The sequence below is a fragment of the Chiroxiphia lanceolata genome, chromosome 12 (assembly GCF_009829145.1).
Source record: "Chiroxiphia lanceolata isolate bChiLan1 chromosome 12, bChiLan1.pri, whole genome shotgun sequence".
NCBI classification, from domain to species: Eukaryota; Metazoa; Chordata; class Aves; order Passeriformes; family Pipridae; genus Chiroxiphia; species Chiroxiphia lanceolata.
The window spans coordinates 5,881,691-5,895,784 of record NC_045648.1 but is presented as its reverse complement, the minus strand read 5'-3'; the positions used below and the strand labels follow the sequence as shown (position 1 = coordinate 5,895,784).

At 41.0% G+C, this 14,094-nt stretch overlaps 1 protein-coding gene across 2 annotated transcripts in view; it reads left to right on the top strand.

The window, feature by feature from the left end:
* Positions 1 to 234: 234 nt before the first annotated feature.
* The window catches only part of MCTP2 (multiple C2 and transmembrane domain containing 2), a 119,731-nt gene continuing 105,871 nt past the window's right edge, over positions 235 to 14,094 (top strand). For both annotated transcript variants that reach the window (XM_032700625.1, XM_032700624.1), the window contains exon 1: positions 235 to 282. The gene's annotated coding sequence lies outside the window, so the exon portion shown is untranslated. The remainder of the gene's footprint in view (positions 283 to 14,094) is intronic.

The window sequence follows — 14,094 nt, the reverse complement described above, 5'->3', positions numbered from 1 at the left end:
CCAAGAGGATGCCCCGGGTGGATGCCCTGGGGAGGCGGTGCGGAGGGGATGCTGGCGGGGGCGGGTTGCAGGAAGCCCCGGCGGTTCGGGGGCGGGCGGGGAGCGGAGCGGAGCTCTCAGGGAGGTGCCGGCGGGCGGCACCGCCCCAGGAGGCGGGAGGGGACGGGCGGCGGTGACAGCGGCGACAGCGACACGTGCCCGCCCCGGGACCGCGTCCGCCGAGCGAGTCCCCGGCGGCGATGGGCGGCTGCGGGCGCTGTGCGGACCCGGCCCGGAGAACAGGTAACTCCAGCAGACAGGTGACCCCGTCAGACAGGGGACCCCGGGCGGGGACCCCGCTCCGCTCGGGGAGCGCTCCTTCCCCCCGCCCTCTGCCGCGGGGCCCCGGTGTGACAGAGGAACCCGAGGAACCGGGTTGGGGGGCGCTTATGTAGGTGGCTTGTTTGTTTTGTCTTTTTGTCTGTTTGTTCTTCTGGATATTTGATGGGTTTCGCCCGGTTTTTTGCCGGCCGAGTCGCTCTCTCGCTGTCCGTGCTTCCCCCGGTCACCCGACAGAACTAACTTTGCAGTGGGAGGCTCGGGGTTGCTGCGCGCTTTGCTTTGCTGTGTGTATCGCTTTAGTGATGCTGCACCAGGTGCTGCTCGCACCTTGTGTGGATAAATCTTTTTGTTTCTTCTCCTGTGAAAAAACGATGCTGGGGAAATCCTCTCCTTACCCAGCCAGCTCGCACTGAACTGATTCATCCCGATGTGCATTTGCTGACTGAAACTGAGTTGGTTGGTTATTGACTTTGACTAAATAAATAAGCCACTTAATAGTAATAATAAAACAATCCCTAAACTGAAAACAAACAAACAGCAAAGAAAAACATTCACAAAAGTGCATCAGTGGAGGGAAATTGCTTAAGAGCACCTTTGAGGGAAATGTAAGGCGTAAAATAAACAGTTCTTTAAAAAAGATCTGTTCAAGTGATTGCAAATGAAAAACAATGTGATTTTTCATTGGTGTTTGCCTCCCACTGGCAAGAAACCAGTTGGTGCCCTTAGTTTTATGACAGTCAGTTGTTCAAAGCACACTGAAATCTGAATTGCTGCTGCGTGGCATTAAGAAAATAGAAATTCTCACCTGGATATTGTAGTATTAATTTCCTGTGATTAAGCTGTAGAATTTGTCATGTATTTTGCAGTGATTTTGATTTGTTCTCAGAAGATGATACTGTTGAGTGGGTCGATTTGGCTGTCAGGATGAATGGGTGTATTTGAGTAATAATTCTACTTGTTTGATTTCTAGCTGCTGTTCAATACCATCGTAAAACAACTTATCGTAAAGCAAATAAGCTTTCATATGCTGTAGGAGATGGATTCAGTATGTGTAGTTTCACTTTCCAGTAGCAGTGTAATTTGAAGAATAATTTGAAGAAAACTGTGCAGAGAGGAGATTTTATTTCTCAAAAATTTTAGCATTTTTTTTTTCTTAGGGATGTTAGATTTTGTGCTAAGAAAAGATTTTGTGTTAAGAAAAGTTTAACTATGATTGTATTAAAGAAGGTATAGCATAGTTTGTAGATGTGTGTATTTAAGGCGTCAATTATAAACAAGGGCATGAGGAGGGGCACTGCTCTCCTTGTCAGGAAACTGAGTATCTAAATAGCAAATAGATTCTTGTAATCATCCCCTCTTGGGCTGATGTATGAGACTATAACAGTGCTAGAATTGTTGCTTATCATGTCATTTGAGGTAATTAGTACCATAATTGTCTCAATTTCACTGCAAGTTTTTTTTTTTTATATTTGGTAATATAAGCAACTGGTTTTGGATTACCTGCACTGATGAAATATCTCTTTCTTGAACAAGTGATTGTTAAAAAATGTACCTGCTCAGGCAACAAGTGATCCTAAGGAGAATAGTGGTTGTGCTTTGAATGTTGAAGTTTGCTGGGATGTGATGAAGCTGGGGTCAGGCTTTGTGTGTGGCTGAAGTGGGCTGGGAACAGGGGATAAACCTCATCCCAGAAGCTTCTTTGTTTCTCCCACTGAGATTTCCAGGCAATACTGAGTTTTTGATACTAAGAAGCTTCTGCTCCTTTAGTCTCTACTGTGCAGATTTGGCCATCTCATCTTTATTACTAGTTTCTTACTGATAGCTGAAGGTTGCCATGAGGCCTCCACCAGTGGCCATCAAATACATGCAAGATGTGCAACAGCTTGTGCTGTCCCTTCGTTATGAGAATTTTGGGGTTTATGTGTTTTGTTCACCAACACCTATATCATGAACTGGGGCTTTGAATTCCAGTGTCCAAGGTGCAGAGAGTTGGGGTCTCATCACTTCCATGTTGTCTGGGGTCCCTCTGCCTGGGCATCGGGGAGAGGGAAGTTTTACCTTAGTAGAGGAGAGGAAAGCATGCCAAATATGCTCTGCATTTCCTCTGTGTTGTTTCCATTTTAGAGTGGAAAATTGCTCCCGATTTCCTCAGATTTGAAGGATTTACATTGGCACCCTTCCCACATTCCCATTTTACTTCCATTTGTACTTATTAGATAACACGCTTGTATAGATGGTTTTTATAAGGAAAAGATCATTTTTCCTCAATCTATTCCTAATGAAGTTAAGCACTTAAATGTTCCCTGGGTTCAAGGGATCTGTTTCTTAGGACTAAACTGGTGTTTGCAGGATTGTGAGGATGTTGGAAGCAGGAGTGCCCTAAACTCTGATTTCAAATTGTGTATCCGAGTAACATCTGTACCTGAGTGCACCTTTATTTTCTAAAAAAATCAAATCATAGAACCAGATGGAATATTCATATTTAGGTAATACTTGTATTTCGATACCAAGTCTTTCTTTCTGTATTCCACTGCAATCCATGTAAGTTTTTCTATATTCCGTGTGAGAATTTAACACCCCATTGTCTTCTGTGTGAGGGTCCTAATGAGGAACCGTAAGAGAAACTGGGCCATCTCTGCCATCTTTGATCAAGTGATTGATCATCTTATTATCTGCCTGGCAATTTCTGCCTTGAAGAAATCAGCTTGGGTGTAACTACAGGTTTACCAGCATAGCCATGGAGTGGGCGGATTGCTGCGTGGGCAGATGGTTTTGGTCCAATTTAGGGATCAGTAGTAAGGAAGCTTTGTTAATGGAAACTTCACTTCTGTTAGATGTTCTCCATCTTCCCTGGATCATGTGAGTATAAGGCACTAGGTTTATGCAGTCTGTCTGTCCTGCCCTGATGATGGAACCTCCTAAGGCAAACTTGACTTTTGGCACATGCCTGTGGCCACATGCCTTGCTGTGCCAGGGCAGGGTAAATACTTGCATGAGTATAATTGTGTTTACACTAACTCTTCATATAGCTACTCTGGAGTGATATAAAGGAGGATCTTGCTATCATTTTTTAAAGATATTTAGGAATTGCTAGTTTTTCTTAATCAAAAAATTCAGTCCTTTGAAAAGCTACACAACCAGAGGTAATTTTCAAACTGTTTAAACTATTCTTTCAACTGAGAAATTATTTGGTAAAATATTTGTTAAGACTGTAGAAAATAAGATGCTAATTAACTTTTCTTGAACCATTCTTAGATGGTTTTGAACTTAGGTTGTTTTGTACTACAGTACATATTCAGGCAAATCAATTATCTCAGGAAAAAAAAAAGTCTATGGTGAGTGCCAGTTAAGTTTGGATGGTGTAATATTAACCAGGCTCCTTGAATGAACTGTGCTTTTCAATTAAGAGAGCTCATTAGAGAGGAGAATGCAGAAGTGGGTGCAATCTGAGTGATGTGGAGTAAACAGAGAACAATTACTCCTAATTTCACATAACTCAAGGTTTTAAAGAGGTGAGAATAAATGACCAAGATTCAATGATTTTTCTTTCCTCAGGTACTTTTCAATAAAAGTGAAATGCTTCCATAGCTAAATTATGTTTCTGTTTCACACAAGCATAATTTGTGTATGGAACTCATTACTGCAATATCTTCCTGTTAAGATACAAATGAATTTTAGAAGTTGTTTGGCAAATTAATAGAGAAAAAGTATGCTGGGACTGTTAATCACAAATATGCAGATACAATTTCTAGCTGAAGCAGCTCCTAAATCACAGATTCCTGGAAGCCAGGAGATTATTTTGCAGGCAGAATCACGGTATAATTTCCTGACCTTATATTCTTTCCCTGAGCATCTGTTTTCAGTCAGAGTTAGAGGCAGCTTATTGGGCTAAATTGATATTTGGAGTGATGTAGTCCCCTTGCATGCTATATGTGATGGAAATGTGGATGGGTTTTCCTGAGATCACTGCTACTTTGTCTGGAATGGTTCCAAGCAGGTGAAGGTTAGATGTAACTTCAATTTTCACACTCGGGGGGGAAAAACCTGAGGTAAATAGTGTGCTAAATGTTGTGTTTCCTTAAGTTTTGATTAACTGGCTATACATAACCATAATCTGTTAAGAACACAGATTGAGCTGACCTTTTGCAAGGCTGCACTACTGCTGCAAAGCTCAATTGTTTTATCACTTGTGAAATGATTGGATTATTGTGTGAAAATCTGGAGGATGTTATGATTTCAGTTTTGATTTCTATTTTCTTAAATGTCTACTGCTTTTCCAAGGAGCCTTTTTTATTATCTTTATATAAGCAGCTTGCTGACCTTTAGGCATTTTTATTAACCCTTTCTTTTGATACTTTCACTGCCTCCTGTTAAAACCTACGTCAGGGCTGATGGGGACAAATTGTGTGTTTCCTCCGTCCTTTCCCCTTGACTTCGGCTGGTGCTTGTCTAAGGAAAACAGATCCTTGAGCTGGGAGTCTTCCAGGCTGCTTGTGGAATTGGAGCTGGAACATTTCCAGTGTCCGACCTCCCCTGCCACCAGAGAGGACCCTTGTGTGGGTAGGTTGGTCTTGCAGGGGAGCCCCTTGGTAACACTGTCTGGTGGTCCTTAGTTAAACCCAGTTATTTTGCTTTCTTGCTCCTGGTTTGTTGGTTAAGTTGTAGGGGGAGAGTCGGAGCAGAGGGACCCAGGGGGTGACTTTTCTGCCTGCAGTGGTGGGTGCCTGTTTCATATGTATTTACACAGGTGCTCCTTCACTAGCTTGTTTTCACTTTCCCACAAAACACAACTTGCTAAAATGCAAGCTAAATACTAACGTAGGTTTTGAGATCTTTGTTTTGTTTTGTTGGCCTTTTGGGATGGGGCAAAAAAAAAAAAAGGGAGATCTTATTCATATCCTTCCCTTCTGGGAAGTACTTGTACCCTTGACAGTTCTTCCTGTTGCCCACTCCTAAGAACTACAGTTGTAGTCTGTGAAGTAAATTTTGTTTTACTGGAAATTTTAGGTTTGGGGGAATTTCATTGTTTTGGAAATTCTTGGAATTGTAAAGTTTTGTTGCTTTAAGATCTGAGAAAAGAGCTAATTTAGAAATAAGAGATTTCTAACTTTGTGTAGCGCTGTAAATTAAGACTCAGAAGCAGTTCTTTTCAGGATTTATGAGTGTGCTTTCATTCTTCCCTCCCAAATAGATTAAGCCCTGCTCTAGAAGTAAGTTCCTAGCCAGGACAGGGTATATAGTCTATGTCGTTTGAAAATCTTTTAATGGAGATGAATGGAAACGAGATGGCCATGCTAATTTATTTGAGCAGGCATTTGTCTTTGTTGCCATTGATGTGGAGGTGGCGATGATCTGGAGCTGTCAGCGAGGATGGGGCAATCTCTCTCTTAGCTCATTTTGTCGTGGCTATGTTTTGGTTTTTTTTAAAGCCTGACTCATTTGGGTTTAAGTGAGGAGGGATTACAGAGCTCAGTTCTTTGAAATTTTATTGGATACAGGTTCCCCTTGAAGAAAAATCCTATTGAACCTAATGGTTTTGACAGTTTCTAATAAAAATATCCGATTGAATGAGCGTAACTCACCTCCTTGTTGCTGCTTCCCTGGGTTTCAAGAGGAATGTTTTTTTGCTGTCTTCCCTCATGGGAAACATCTGCAGAACCAAATGGCAAGTCATTAATGCTCATTCAATAGCAGGCTTTGTTCCCAGTTTCTTGTACTTGGAAACAATTAACTGTAGAGTTTTGTTTTGTCTTGTTTCTCTTTTTAAATGGGAACGTCTAATTCCAGTTATATATTCTGGTGGATTTTGTAGAAATCCTGCTATTTGAGCTTGTTTGTGATTATTTTAAAATATATACTCCCTACCCAAATTCGGATAGTGGGAATAGTGCTTTTGTGGTTGGGATGTGATTTTATTTTATTTTTAATGTATAAGTGGCTGAATTTTGTTCATCTCTTTAAAACTGTAATTTAAGAAACAAATCTCATTACAACCTAAAGGAAGACATTTGTGTTCAGTTCAGGAAGATTTCTGGTCTCTCACATCAACCAAGCAACCTTGCATGCCTCATAGTAGCATTTAGCAAAAAATCTGTCTGGTCTTTGGTGCTAAGCAAATGAAAACTGGATAAGATCATGCATTCATCTACTTGGGTGTAAAAGTTTTTTGAATCAGAAAACTTCCAAATCTGTATATCTGACTGTGAGCAGTTTGTGTTTCAAGGCACTTGCCAGATTGCTGACTCCTGTCCATATCTGCTGGACACAGGGAACTGGAACGTGAATAGTTCTTAAATACATTAAAAAACATTACTACATCTTTAAAGGTTTTTATTGACGCCTGTTGGAAAATTTTGGTTTTGAGCCAAAACAGGAGATTGCGTAATTATGACAGCTGAATTAAAATACCTTTTAGTCAGTATTCACCAGAACTATACATCCATGATTAATAAACTCTGTGTTTTGTTAGTTAATTAAGGGCTAAGTGGTCATAATTTGTTCACTTAACATTTACTTTGAGAATATATGAATGGGGCACGATAATGACAAGTGTGGTGGTCAGCTTGATCTGTTTTAAACGATTTTGCCTGAGGCTATACATGCATGAAAGGAGAATTAAAAACAAAAAAACCCACTGTGGTAGCAGTGTACAAAGGAGCAGCCAGTGTGGTTGGGCAGCATGAGAAGAAGCTGTAGATAAGCTTAAGGGAGGGTATTTAAAGTTTAGCAAACTTTACCCCACCCCGCCTATGGCGTATTTACGCCAGATGAATCAGAACCAAATCGTTTCTTAAGCACTGTATAATGTGTCTGCAGGTTTTCACAGAGCAGGTTTGTCACATAGAATCGTAGAAGAACTGAAAGTGAGTTTTAAATTGCTTCAGTCATTCTGGCTCTAAAATGCCAGTATTTCTGTTTTGGGGAGCTTTTCTGATTAGATCACTTCCAGGAGCCACAATTAACAAAACCGGGCTTTGCTGTAGTTGAGGTTCTCTGAACTTCTGCAGGTAAAATACTGAACAGTCCACTTATTCATCCCAGCATGATATTCTTATATTTTTATTTTGGACCCCTTTATTCCAGCTTAAAATAGTTACTGGAGTTGCAGTTTGTGGTTTTCTTTATAATGATGCCAGTATTTAGAGACTTCAGCTTTAGCAAACTGAAACCCCAGTGTTAAGACTTTGGAAGTGCCAAAGTGTAAATGCCAATGCATTTAAGTTAAATTTACCAACTTTATCTGATCTCAACGGGAAAATAATGCTGTAACAGAACCTGGAGACAAGGTGCCTATTTCTAGTGCCAGGAGGCTGAAAACTCAGATGGTGTAAGGAAAGATAAACCTCAAGGCTGGTTTGTTTCTGTGAGAAATGACTGGCATTTAGAGATGTGTGCTGGCATATGTTTAATCTCTACAGTTGGAAATAAAAAAGTTTAAAGGAGTTAAATGAGTCTTTAGGTTTATGCTGCTATTTGCATGCTGAACGTTTTGCTGTCATGACTTCAGGGGAGCAGTGTGACTGACTTGAGTTGTATGCATTGGCTTTAAATATTTAAAATACTAAATTATTGTCCAGGATGAGACCTGCAAACACTTGCCTTCACCAAGAGCTTCCTAAGGGCTTTCTTTGTATGTGGGTTTTCCAGTCTCCCTTCCAGCTTTCTCAGTGGCAATGCTCAACCCCAGATCTGTAAGTGCAGTGATTTTCTGTAAGGAGGCTCCAGGTTCTTGCAGAAAATGAGGACTATTACTGGTGCAATTCCCTCCTTCGGGGCTATGCTACAATACACCGATCTCCCTTTAGGGGCAGTTGCCTTCAGCCTCCTGCCTGTGGTAATTAAAAGCCTGCAAAAACACTGGGTCATTTTGTCTGGAGATATACCTAAACCGTGTGGAGATGTTAAATGTGAAAGGACATTTAATCACGCAGGTCAATACAGATTCAAAGTAAATCAACTCTCCTGTGTGCCCAACTCTCACCGTGAGCTCTGGGCCTGGCTTGTGCCATGTTGCTGTTGGAACATGCCCTGGTAAGGAAAAAAGAGGGCAAATCAACAGCTTAGTGCAGGTTTTTATCCTGCTCAAGTTATCACCAGGTCATTTTTATGAATCAGAAGTGTTCTGTTTGGTAAATTGTTGTTAAATAAAGGATCATGCAGAGCTTTTAATAGATCTTTCCTCTGTAGTCACTGAGTTTTGGTAAGAAGTGTGACAGTAGTAGTAGTTATTTAGGGAGCAATGCTGGTGCACGCAAAAGTAATTTGCATATGGCCACAAACTTCTTTTATTTAAATATATTATTTAAGTGATAATAAGAGGCACTGGTTGATTTGGCCTCCAGTGGAAATGAGTCTCCAATTTCCTTCCTAGGTTTGTTTTCCCTGAGAGTTATGGAAAGGGAGGATCTATTTCTGTGCACCTCTTGTTATAAAAATAAACCTTTTGTTATGAGAGAGGGGAACAGGGGGTTGAAGGAGAGAGTGAGGAGGGAGGAGGTGCAGGGTTGGATTCCCACTGGAGCTGCTCCAGCAGGTACCAGCTCCTTCAGTATTTGTGTATCTGCCTCTTGTGTTGTTCCTCCTGTGAGCCCTGATAAACCTCATTTCTTTTTGGAGCCCTTCTTATCTCTCACTTTGCTTGTACCTACATCTCTCCTTCCTCTTGCTGCTCATCAGCTTTCCCTCTTCCCCTGCTCCAGGCGTCACCATTCCCAGGGATCACTCGATGTGGTTGGGAACAATGAGGCAAATTACAAAGCAGATATAGTCAATGACGAAGAGCTATCCCAATTTTTGGTGTGATCTCAGCACATGGCACAGTACATTCTGAGAGCAGGATCTGTCAGTCCAGGTTCTTTCCTGGAGTCTGGTTTGAGGTACACATCATCCCCTGTGGCACAGGGCTGCAGGAATCAGATCTTCATGCATAGGTGTCTGATGCTCAGCAGGTGTGTTAGCATTGTAAAGATCAGATTCGATTGTACCAGCTTGGTACAATCCCATGAATTAGACTGAGAAGATTGAAAGGGCCTTCTGGCTTGTACAGGTACAATTACAAGCCACAATATTTTGAAGGAAGCTGAAAAAGTGGAAGGAACTTGTGAAACATTTTTGTAAAAATACACCCAAACACTTCCTCCTTCGTTTCCTCCACACATACTCATCATTTTTCTTGTATTTTAGAATAGACAGAAGCAAAATGAAAGCAATGCTTTCATAAGCTGGAGGCAGGTGTAGGTTTTTTTCTCAGTAACTTTCACTATCAGATGCTATTTTAAGATGCTTGTAGCAGCTGGTGGTTCTGTTACTTCTCATAGCTCCTGTCTGCTCATAAATGTTGAGAAAAAAGCTCTCCAGATTGTGCAAAAGAGCCTCTAATGAGTTAAAGTGCCCTTGTTCCTCTCTTGTGTGATAAGTGGAGGAAGATGTGTGCTTGTTTCATGTGTTTGTGAAAGATGAAGCTCATCACATTTGAGCCAATTAAAAATCAGAAAGCCAAATGTGGGATCTAAAAGCCCAGAGCCTAAAATCTAGGGGTCTGTAAAAAAGCCCAACCCAAAACAACAAAACCCAAACCTAAATTAGAAAATATTAATTCAGATGTCTGTATTATCTGCATGTAATAAACAGGATTTTCTTAAGCTTTGTATTTACCTTGGGTTCTATTTGTCATCTACTGCAAGGACTGTAGATTTCTTTCACCTCACATGAAGAAAATAGGGCTGATTTGGTTATTTTATTTCTATTAAAGCCTATACAATTGTCTCTTATGCAGCACTGGTACTAATTTGGCTGACAGCAACAGGTCAAGTTTCTATTTTACTTTAGTTTAGCATCCTGCTATGCTTTTAAAAATGAGTCTGTTACAGTAGAGCAATAGAAGAGCAGGATCTGCATCCACAGACTGGCATCATTTGAAGCCCTACAGGGAAGCTTAAGCTCAAATGCAGTGGGAAGATTTGGAAGCTGGCCAAGCCTTGACCCTGCTTTAGCAGCAAATCACCTGTGCAATGAAGATGTTAGCTACACCACAGCAGTGTGCTCCCTTTGATGCTTGTTAGTGCAAAAAATAATTCCAACACTGATTTCCCTAGGGTAATTAGCCTGTGCAGAGTCAGAGATTAGACTTTTTCTGGTGCCTTATCAAATTTAACTTCAGGTATTTACCATATGCTGCAGGAAGAAAAGGCTGTCTCAGTTGCTCTATATTAAGATGTATGTGTCTAATTCAGTGTCCTGTGTTACCTTCTGGGATCATACCCGGGGAGAAATGTCCTCGGGCCCACCTAGGTCAGCCTTTCATTTTGGACTTGTTTTTTTTCTGCAAAGGAAGTGCAACGCTGGCTTGAAGGTGTTGATAATCCAAGGGACATCCTGCCCCTGGTAAGGTATTCCCTTTTCTTTTCAATATTATATATGAGTGTAACTAGTGCTGGGTTTGGAATGCTCCAGTACAAACTGGAGTTACTTTATTTAGGTGATATTCTCTTATCTCTCTGTCTGTTGGTGCTTAGCATAAAGTTACTGTATTTCCAGATAAGGCACTGAAATAAGCCACTGCAAAGAAGGAAGTTTTGGTTTCTTCAGAAAAAGTCATTCCTCTCAGTAATGATTTATATTTGACTGTGTTTGAGATACAATTATAATTAAAAACCTGGAGTGCTTGGTATGATCTGTTATAGAAATAACCAGCCAGCACACACAGTGGTTGTTCTACCAGCTGAGAGCTATTTTCCTGATATTTTCCTTTCTCTCCCAGGGAGCAGTGGTTTAATTTATGGCTTCTAGGGCCAGAGAGTGGAATTTATAGCAAAAAGATAAAAGAAGGTTATGAAAAAGAAGACCTCAGTCCCTTACTCCCCTTCTCCCTTATCTCCTTCTAGATGTCAGCCTTGTTTCTCAGCACACTAAATTCAGAAATTATAAACCTAAAGAGGTTATACTCATATTAGAACTTTCCATAGCCAAATACTATTTTGCAGAGCAGAAATGTAATTAGCTTTGCTTGTAATTTTTACAATGTCTCGTGTGTTAGGTTTTAGGTCAGTGAGTGTGCCAGGCAGGCAGAGATTGGGCTGAATATCCTATGCCAGAACAGCCAGAATCAATAGAGGTTTTACAGAGGGAGTTTCATTAGTTCCTTCTAATTTGAACCTATTTTAATATGCATCCAAGCGAGGAGCACCTTCCTAACAGCCTCTGATGCATGTTGGTGTTTTCAGCTGTGATGGATTACCATTTAGTTGTAGCTGAAAACATACTGGCTGAATCAAACCTTAGAGGTGGGTGGTGCCTGCACACTGACCCAGAGTTTTCACCTTAATTTGGATAAACAAATTGGGTACAAGGATTAATAGATTTATGGAAGCTGTAATAGTGGTGGTGTGGTGCTCAGCAGTGTTTCAATCGTCTTGCTGGTTTGGGAGATGATGCTTAAAAGTATTAGCAGGAAGTGTCTCATGGTGCCTCAGTGAGCATCGTGCACTTCTGGGTGTGCAGGGAACGGTTACATAGCGAAGAAGGACAATCTGTTTCATAATTTCCAATGTGTAAATGAATTTGGGTTTGTTTAGTTTATTTGTTTAGTTATATTGGGCACTTTTATAATGTTTTCGGACTCTCTTGCAGTATTTCTCACTTGTGGCTTTGCTGGCTTCCTGACAAGACAGTAAGTGAAGTAGAATTGCAGAATGATTTCTCTAGGCTTTCAGTTGCATTTGAAATATCTCACAGAGCCACCTGTTAGAACATCTAAAAAATAATTTAGCTCTAAATATTATAACAATTTAAGAGAGTACATACGGAGTGTTACAGTGAAGGAAAACAAAGCACATTAAAAAAAGTAAAAAAAAAAAATCCCAAGGACCATAATGAGGAGATACTTGAGAGGATAAAATGCTAGAAATATTTGTCCAGTCACAGTGAGCTGTAACCAACTTTTTTATCACTAATCCTTTCCTTCTTGCCCCTATTACCCCCAAAAGAGGAGACAGCAAAAGAAAAGGATATAATAAAAATGACACGTGCAGTCAAAGTGGTCTCTCCATAGGAAAACATTAAACTATGTGGATTCTTCTGAGCATTTGAGATTTAGCAGAATATTAAAAAGAGGGCTGAAGAAGATGGGCTAAAAAGATTTTTTTTTTTCTCACTGCATAAAAACAAGGAGCCATTCAATTAAGACCAACAGAATTAAAATTGATAACAGGAAATGTTTCTCTTTGAACCATTACTGTTTGCAGATTTTTGATACAATGTGCCATTGAAAGGTAGAGAATAAAGAGGCCAAGCTTAGACCAGGAATTTGGCAAAGTATGTCTTTTTTCCTTGTGGTTGCTTAGGGAATATTTGGCGATGCGGTTGGCAATGAACTTCTGAGGCTGGGAAAGGAAGAAGGAAAACTTCTGGCCCGTGGAGGATAAGGACTATGTGAACAACATGTTGGTACTGAGAACAACATGTTGGTGCTGAGAACACACGGTTTACAAGCAAGGGAGAATTTATCTCTCTGAAATGAAGTGTTTTTGTTATGTTGCTCAGTATGGCGTGGTAGGGGGTATCCCAGTGTTCCTGGCACCCCTGGCTCTTCCGCTGATCTCTAGGGAACAGATTTCTGGTCGTGGTGGTGTCTTCTGCTTGAAGTGGGGAAGTGAAGAAAGGACCAGTCTGCAGATGGCATCTCTGAGGGTGCATTTGCCATTCAGACTGTATTTACCCTTTTCTCAGATTGGAACAGATCGTGCATTTTTTGTTAATGATGTATCGTAGCCATCATTTTGGTTAATTTATTTGTAAATACAGTATTTATATAGAAGAAGTTGTAGCTGCAGCAGGAATGTGGATGCAAAGGTTCAGAGGCAGAATATGGCCAAACTTCTAAGCAATCCAATGACCAGGGATGGGCTTACTTCTTCTGTGGCCTCAGTTAGTCAATTTAGTGCTCTCTATGCAGCAAATACAATCAATGTATTGCCCCAATGTGGGAGCTGCAAGGTAGCAGATTACTGGAGCCACCCCTGCTGCCTTGACCAAACCCCAGAAACTTTTCATCCAACTTTTTTTCCCTTTTTTTAATTTTTTTAATTCCACTGTTTTCCTGCCTGGCTTGAGGAGGACTCTTCTCACTCTGGGTTAAATGCAAGTGTGTCTCAGAGATACAGTATGGTCCCTGCACCATCCTTCCTGAATGAGCATTTCTATTCAGCAACTGAGGCAACGTAATTATGAAAAAAATCATTTGACTTGGGGAAAGTAACTGGAAAAACCTACAGGAACAAGTCTGCTGCTAGGGAACAAAATCTCAAAGCAAACAAAATAAAAACAACAGTGGTGGATCATCAAAATGAGAGGGGTGGAGAACAACAGGAAGGGAATAGGAAGCAGTAGGAGCCTTGGGAAGTGGATGTTGAGCTGGGCTCTGCCTTTATTTGCAATATCTTTGCTTCAGCAGGTTTCTGTGCATGTAGGTGAGCAAAGCAGAGAGCACTGGCAGCAGATGAGTTCTTTAAATGAGTCCCAACAGTGCGTTTCATAATGTTTTGTGCAAATGTGTGCACACATTGTGCCTAATAACTTCTGTTGCTGGCATGTGATGGATGTGGTGCTACCAGGGAGGCCTCGTCAAGATTTTATGCAAAGAGGGAAGAGCCGAAGTGAAAGCTCTCAGCTGATGAGAGCAAGTTCAGACACATCTCAGTGAGCTTGTGCAAGGCATCAGGTGCTGCTGCTCCAGCACAGGCATCCCTCCATCTCCAGTCAGATAGGGTTGGTATT